This window comes from Chrysochloris asiatica, unplaced genomic scaffold (genome assembly GCF_000296735.1).
Source record: "Chrysochloris asiatica unplaced genomic scaffold, ChrAsi1.0 scaffold00017, whole genome shotgun sequence".
NCBI lineage: Eukaryota > Metazoa > Chordata > Mammalia > Afrosoricida > Chrysochloridae > Chrysochloris > Chrysochloris asiatica.
The window spans coordinates 8,384,927-8,393,183 of NW_006408535.1; positions in this window are offsets into that span (position 1 = coordinate 8,384,927).

Genomic DNA, 8,257 nt, shown 5'->3' on the forward strand with positions numbered 1-8,257 from the left:
AGTGTAGTCTAGTTCAAGTGTCCAAAAGAGGAGGACACAGATCTGGTGACCACATGGCTACTGTCTGTCACCATTCAGATACTTCTCTAGAATGTGCAATGGGGCTTCAAAAAGTTCAGGAAAATATGTAATTAAAAGATAATGGAATTTTTTCCTGAACTTTTTGAAGTCTCCTCATATTTCCTACAATGTATTCCCCAAATATATCATTCAAAGATCAGCTCAGGCATCACTTCCTTCATGAAGTCATTTGAAACAATCCAGTTAATGATCATATTCTCTAAACTCAATTCCCATTATATATTATTTTTATTGTCCTTTGACTCATTGTTAAATATGAGATGTTCATTAGATTTCTATTTTAGCAAATTCTTTGAAACCTTTGAATCAGATATCCCTGTCCTTGATAAAACAGTTCCCTACATTTTTGTCTGTGAATTTAGATCTTCCTCATTCTTCTCCTGCCTCCTATGAGTTCTACTGCTGACTCCAAGTAAATAACTGAAAGTCCCACCAATAAGTGATCAATCTTCTTCCTGCTTCAACTGTAACCTCTATACTGATGTCTTCCAAATCTGAATCTTTTCCCAATCTCTCTCCCCTACTCCAAAGCCATTCTTCCTGCTATTTGCATGATTATGTGATAGCTTATCTCCAAAGATATATGCATACATACATACATACACACATCTCAATGAACCAGTTCTTGAAATTCATACCCGTATATATTCCTTTCCCTTTAAAAAATAGTTGGTTAAGTAGTACATGTGTTAAGTAATAGACTACAGCAGAATGATGCTGTGAGATTTCTGAAGCTAGCCATAAGAATCCATGTACCTTTCCCTTGGATTCTTAAAATGCCCACCTTTATGACACTCCTTATAGGAATCAAATTGCTATGTTATTGTTATTGATGTTAAGTGCAGTTGAGTCAGTTCTGACTAACAGAGATCCTGTATAGGGTTTCCTAAGAGCAACTGGTGGTCAGTTTGAGCCACAGACCTTGTGGCCGAGTGCTTATCTTACAGCACCAGATCAGGACACCATGTCTTATGCTATGTTATAAGATATCCAAAACTCATGGTGAAACCAAGTGTAGACACCCTAATTGAAAGATCCAGCTGTGTTCAGAACCAATAGCAAGCATCTAACGCCATGTCAGTGAGACTTCTTGGATGCCCAATAGAGCTTTCAGATGACACCAACCTCGGTCATCACTTACTGCAATGGTATGAGAGACAGAGAGTGAGTGAGCGCTGCCCAGTTGGGCCCCATCAACTCTTAGAATCACAAGACATAATGAATTATCTTACAAGTCACTGGGTTTTGGAATGGTTTTCACACTGTAATATATACCTGCAATAACATAACATAACTTGTAGTATCTAACTTTCCAGCATGCCCCCAAGTGGATTTTCTCAGCAGATGTTTATTAATCAAAGCAACAGGAAGCTCATTTTTTCAATTAAGAACTTTGATGTCATATTTTATTTCCCTTTCCTGTTCTTGCTCAGATACTAGACTATAAGACCCAACAGTATAGACAATGTGTCTGTCGTATATATTTCATACCCAGAGCAGAGTTGCTTGTGTATAATACTCTTTAGTCAAAAAACACTGCAATTTTAAAATAAGTGGCAACATTTTTGTTCCTGTTGTTAGCTACCATGAAGTCAGTCCCTAACTCATGGCCATCCATGTGCATCAATTGCATATAAGACCATTGTGATCCACAGGATTTTCACTGGCTGACTTATTTTGGAAGTAGATCTCCAGGCTTTATTTACTATTGGATTCCAATATGTATTTCTTAAAAAATATTTCATGGATTGTAAGCAAGAGTTTTTGCTGACAAGTCAATAATTTTATGAAAATGTTTTTGTTTTTGTTGTTAAGTGCCATCAAGTTGGTTCCAACCCATAGCGACCATGTGTAGGGTTTCCGAAGAGGGGCTGGTGAGCTTGAACTCTCGACCTTTTGGTTCAAATTGACTTTGCAGTCCAGCGTATTAACCCACAGCACCACACCAGGACTCCAATTATGAAAACAGATACTATTTATTTATTATACATTAAGTGCATACTATGTGCCAAGGTTATACAAGAGAATTCAAAACGTTCGTGGAAAAAGTGGAATTAAAAGATAATGGGGGGAATAAAAGATAATGGAACTGTTCCATGAAGTTTTTTAACTCCCCTCATGTTTATAATCATTTTAGCTTGCAATAAACCTATAAGATATACATTGTAAGCCACTTCAGACAAAGAATAAAACAAGGTTGAGAGAAAAATTGAATTTCTTGTTCAGTATCACAGAGCTTAAAATATCAAGAGCCAAGACTCTAAACCAGATTCTAAACTTTTTGCCAAGATTATTTCACTTGGCAAATACCTTACATGTTCCTTCAATGGAAAATCCATTTCTGCATTTATTTTTTTTTTTTTATAGCTCCATAGTGATAAAGTCCCAAACTTATTGATTGAAAAACAGATGAAGTTTCAGTTCAAAAGGTCTGACACTATTTTCTCTCCTCTATGATCTTTGTTGTTGTTAGGTGCTGTTGAGTCACCTAAAGACCCTATGCAGAACAGAATGAGTGCTGCGCCAGCCTTACAATCCTTGTTACCCTTGAGCCCACTGTGGCTGCAACTGTGCCACCAATACAACTCACTGGGGGTATTCCTCTTGTCTGCTGACCATCCACTTTACCAAGCATGATGTGCTTCTCCAGGGACTTGTCCACTAGAGTGGACAGTCTCGTCACCCTGCCTTCCAGGAACACCCTGGCTCTACATCTTCCAACACAGATTTGTTTGTTCTTCTAGAAGTCCATAATAATTTTAATATTCTTCTCTAACATCATAACTTAAATATATCAATTATTGTAACGTATTCCTTATTTATCGTCGAACTTTCATATACTTATGAGATTATTGAAAATACCATGAATTAAGTCAGGAGCATTTTAGGAGTATGACTTGGACTCAGGAGCAAACTGACATCTTTGGTCTTGAATACCTTAAAGAGGTCTTTTGCAGTAGATTTGTCTAATGCAATATTTTGTTTGATTTCTTGACTACTGCTTCCACGAGTGCTGATAGTAGATCAAGAAAAATGAAGTCTTTTACAACTTCAATCTGTTCTCCATTTATCATGATATTACTTACTGATATTGTGGTGAGGATTTTTGTTTTCTTTATAATGATGTTCAACTCATACTGAAAGCTGTGGTCTCTGATCTTCATCAGTAAGTACTTTAAGTCCTCTTTGTTTTCATTAAGTGAAGTTGTATCATCTGCATATCATAGGTGGTTAATGAGTCTTTTTCTAATCTTGACGCCAAGTTCTTCTTCATCTAATCCAGTTACTTAGGTTATTTATGCAGCATACAGATTGAATACATATGGTGAAAGACAACAACTCTGGTGTACACTTTTGCTGTCTTTACTCTGCTGAAATAGAGCAGAAGATGTGCTTTACCCCTGAGCTCTGCAGGCACCTAACCACAAAACAGAGGTCCTCAATCCTGGACTTTGAACCAGTTTGTTCTTATAGATCCCCAGATAATTCTTTTGTAGGGGATTCTTATGCATCTGCTGGGGGATCTTGTTAAAATGTTAATTCTGCTTGAGTATATCTGGGGTGAAAAGGCAAATTTTCTATGTTGTTGTTGTTGTTGCTAAATGCTGTTGAGTCAGCTCTGACTCATAACAACCCTGAATAGGGTTTCCAAGGAGTACCTGGTGAGCTTGAACTGCCCACCTTGCAGTTCAAACGGCTTTGCAGCCTGGGGCATTAACCCACACACCACACCAGGCGGGCACAGACCAGAATAATCAGGTTTGAATCCTGTCTCAACCCTGGCTGCACAATAGAATCACCTGGGAAGCATTTTAAATGATTCTCTAAATTGATCCACCCTCAGATCAATTTAATCTAAAGTTCTTGGCATACACAGAGGTGCTAGTATATTTGAAGGCTCATGAGTGATTCTCAAATACAGCCAGGTATCATTTTCTGCCACAGGCATCCTTGCAGCCAGTTTGTGATGCCCATTGTCTGTCAGAAAAATGAGCTGTTTGCTGCTACCAACAAATTTCACTTTAAGAAATTAATTCATCTCTTGCTAGTACTAAAATGATTACTAGAATCTCCTAGTTGAAAGCAAATGGGATGATTTAGCCAGACTTCAAATATCAGCCTCAAAACTTGGAAGCATTGATTTAGGAAGAAGTTTAGATATGTCCGAAAACAGCTAAAGCCTCTCCAGCTGTTAACTTGAGTTATATGTTGTCGATAATTTGGATATAAAACAGTGCAATAGAGTAGAATTTTTGTTTGTATCCAGTGGTAAAAGGTGAGTAATACAAGTACTGTTCATATAGTAGTAGTAATAATAGGGCATAAATATTTAAGGCAGCAGGGTTAGAAATATTGTAAGATACAAAAAATGTTACTTTACTTTTTATTGTTTTCATTAATCAGACACAATAAAGTACATCTCCCTGTAGATGGCAACATAAGTACAATTAATTCTGTTGCCTGTTCTTCATTGCTCTTGGGAACAAATTGACTTCTCTACGATTAAACAAATAACAGTAAAATTTGGAAATGGAAGAAGAAAAAGGAACTGAAATCAACAGTAATTTTTTACATAAATTTGATAGAAGTTACCAAAATTCCTGAAATCTATCTGCCATTATAAAATACCTTCCAATCACCTCTCCTCTGTTCTGCCCATGAACTCTTAAGATTCCTGGGGTCTCAGGATAGATTTGGTGCCCCTGAATGTTAGTTGTTATAGCCTCATTATTATTTTGGTGTTTTTAGTTGCTGTCAAGTTGATTCCAAATCATTGTAATCCCATGTGTATTAGAGTAGACCTCTCCCTAGGGTTTTTGGAAACCTTTTGGAAACAGATCAACAGACCTATATGCCAAGGCACCTCATGGGTAGATTGGAACCACCAACATATTGCTGTAGTCTAGTGTTTAACTGTACCATGTCATGGGACAATTTGGAAATCCCTCCTCTGAGATCTCTAGAGCAGCCCCTAGATCATCCTTTCCCTCAACTTCAAACAACCATGGGAGGAGCCTCCTTGTTCTCTGGACCAGAGAAGCTGGCTCAGCCCATCCTTTTGAACAGACACAAACCTCACTTCTCGTTCCGCTGTTGACAGCACGGAACAGTGTAAAGGGAAGGCTCCTTCACATTTATTCATGCAGCTCAGCCCCTGCCCTGTTAACATTCCTAAGTAAATGTGCAAGTGCCCAAAGACAATTAAATTATGATTCATCCTCCAGGACACCTGCTAAGGCAGGCTGCCTGGCTGTGAGTAAAAACATATTTTAGCAGTAGCCGATCTTTCCCTTTGGTTGAGAACCAAGTCCGACTAAGCATGGCTTTGATGTTATTTCTGTCTTGCTGGATTAGAAGTATCAAAAGAAGCAGCTCCACAAACCTTTTAACAAATATTTACAATTCTGCGCTGAACAACCTCCACTGTACCTTAACCTTTACTGCCTTGTGAAATGCTTGCCAACCTCCCTGTAAAACTCATGTTCTTGCCAGGGTAGGAGAGAGGGCAGCAACTCAAAGGAATTGATGAGTCTAAAGCAGTAAGACATCCACTCTCTTTGTCAAGGAGAAAGAAGGCTTTTAGTGTAGACCTCCTCTACTCCGGACCCCATCCTGTTCCCCACCTCACCCTACTCCCCCAACCACATGTTTGTCCATGAGTTGATAGTCACTTGTTCAACTAATGGTGTTGGAGGAACATACTTTACACTCCTCAATTAGTTCTGGTGCTGCCTTGAAGTCAACATTTTTTAATGAAAATGATTATCACAGAATCTTTTGGCTGCTTCTGGACTGCTGGTGCTAGGTGCAATTAAATTGGTTCCAACTGACAGCAACCCTATGCACAACAGAAAAAAACAATGCTTAGTCCTACACCATCCCCACAATTGTTATTGTGTTAGAAATCATTGTGGCTGCCACTGTGTCTAGCCATCTCATTGACGGTCTTTCTCTTTTTCATTGATCCTCCACTTTACCAAGCAGTATGTCCCACTATAGGTACTGGTCCCTCCTGACAGCATGTTCAACTACAAGATACGAAGTTGTGCCATCTTCACATCTAAGAAGCACTCTGGCTGCATGTCTTCCAAAATAGATCTGCTTCTTCTTTTGGTACTTTGAATACTCCTCCCAAATACCATAATTCAAATGCATCGATTCTTCCATAGTCTTCCTTATTCAGTGTCCAACTTTCACATGCACATAAGGTGATTTAAAATATCATGGCTTGGGTCAGAGCACATTAGTCTTCAAAGTGACATCTTTGCCCTTTAACACTTTAAAGAGGCCTTTTCCAGCAGATTTTTTTTTCTTATTACTTTTTATTGCGAATTGAATGAAGATTTACAGATAAGATCAGAAGTTTTACATACAACAAAGCATACACTTAGTTTCATCTCAGTGATAGCAATTCCCTCCATGCAACTACAGGTATCACACTTCCTCACTGTGGTTTCTGTTTCCTTTCTACCCACCTTCCCAGCCCTTCTCAACTTTGTCCTTAAGTAAATGTTGCCCTTTTTATTTTGAATGATTGACAACTCCCTGTTGAGCATCCCTTATTGGTGTTGTTGTCCCACTATATACCTATCTACTTACTGCTTGACTGAAAATTGGACCACAAGGTGATTCCTTCCCAGACCTAAATGTTTGTTGAGGGCTATAGTCAGTTCCTCCCATTTCTTTCTGACCAGTAAGCCCATTCTGCTTTCATAATTTTGAGTTTTTGTTCCATACTTTCTCCCACTCTATCCGGGACTTTCTAATGTGATCCCTTTCAGAGCAGTTGGTAGTGGTATCCAGGAACCATCTAGATCTTCTAGTCTCAGAGTTATGAAGACTGATGTTCACATGCCTCATTAGTCTCTGGACTAACTGATTCCAAGCATCTTCAATTCTCTTCCGCACATAGAGAGACCAATAGCTGTACCTTAGATGGCCGCTCATGAGACGCTACCCACCGAAGTAGGATATAGAACATTGTCTTTGTGAACTGTTATGCCAATTGACAATGGTGCCCCCTGAGATTTTAGTCCTGAGCCCCCAGACCCAGAAGCTCATTGCATTAAGATACATGATAATATGTAAGAAATTTTCATCATTTTACCCACTCTACATTCCACCACATTCATATTTGTGTTTGCTGCAAAGGTAAATACCATGTACAAATATCCTGTTTCAAGACTTACATATCTGTGAGCATACTCCCACTCTTCCTCCCATACCCATTCAGTCTGTGTATCTCCCCATGTATCTACCCACAGATTGCTGTTATTCCAATGTTGTATACATAACACTATTTATGCTAAAGATAATTGATAAAATGGCTGCAACAGAACAAAGCTAGGGAACGGCCAGAGTTTCAAGCCAGAGTCACAAGAGGGCATAGGATGAAGGATATCATTGCTGACATCAGATGGATCTTGGTTGAAAATACAGAATGCCAAAAAGATATCTACCTGAGCTTTATTGAATATACAAATGCTTTTGATTGTGTGGTTCATGACAAGCTATGGATAACATTACCAAGAATAGGTATTCCAGGATAATTAATTATGCTCATAATTAAGTAAATAACTTGTGAACAAGTGGTTTTAAATCAGGAAAGGTGTGCTCCAGAATTGTATTTTTTCACCATACTATTCCAATCTGTATGCTGAGTAAATAATCTGAGAAGCTGGATAATAATCAGAAGCACATGGAATCAGAATTGAAGGAAGACTCATATCTGCGATATACAGATGATACAACCTTGCTTGGTGAAAACGAAGAGGGCTTAAAATACTTACTGATGAGGATCAAAGATCACAGCCTTCAGTATGGGTCCCACGTCAGTGTAAAGAAAACAAAAATCCTCACCATGAGATCCATAAATAACATCATGATAAATGAAGAAATTATTACTTGGGCCCACTATTAACACTCACGGAAGCAGTAGTCAAGAAATCAAACACCATATTGCATTAGGCAAATCTACTGAACATTACCTCTTTAAAGTATTCAAGATCAAAGATGTCAGCTTGAGGACTAAGATGCCCATGACCCAATCCCTGATATTTCCAGTATTCTCATCTGAATTTGAAAGTTGGACAATGAATAAGGAAGACTGAAGAAGAATTGATGCATTTGATATAGTGTTGGAGAAGAATAGAAAAGTACATTCAACTGCCAGAAG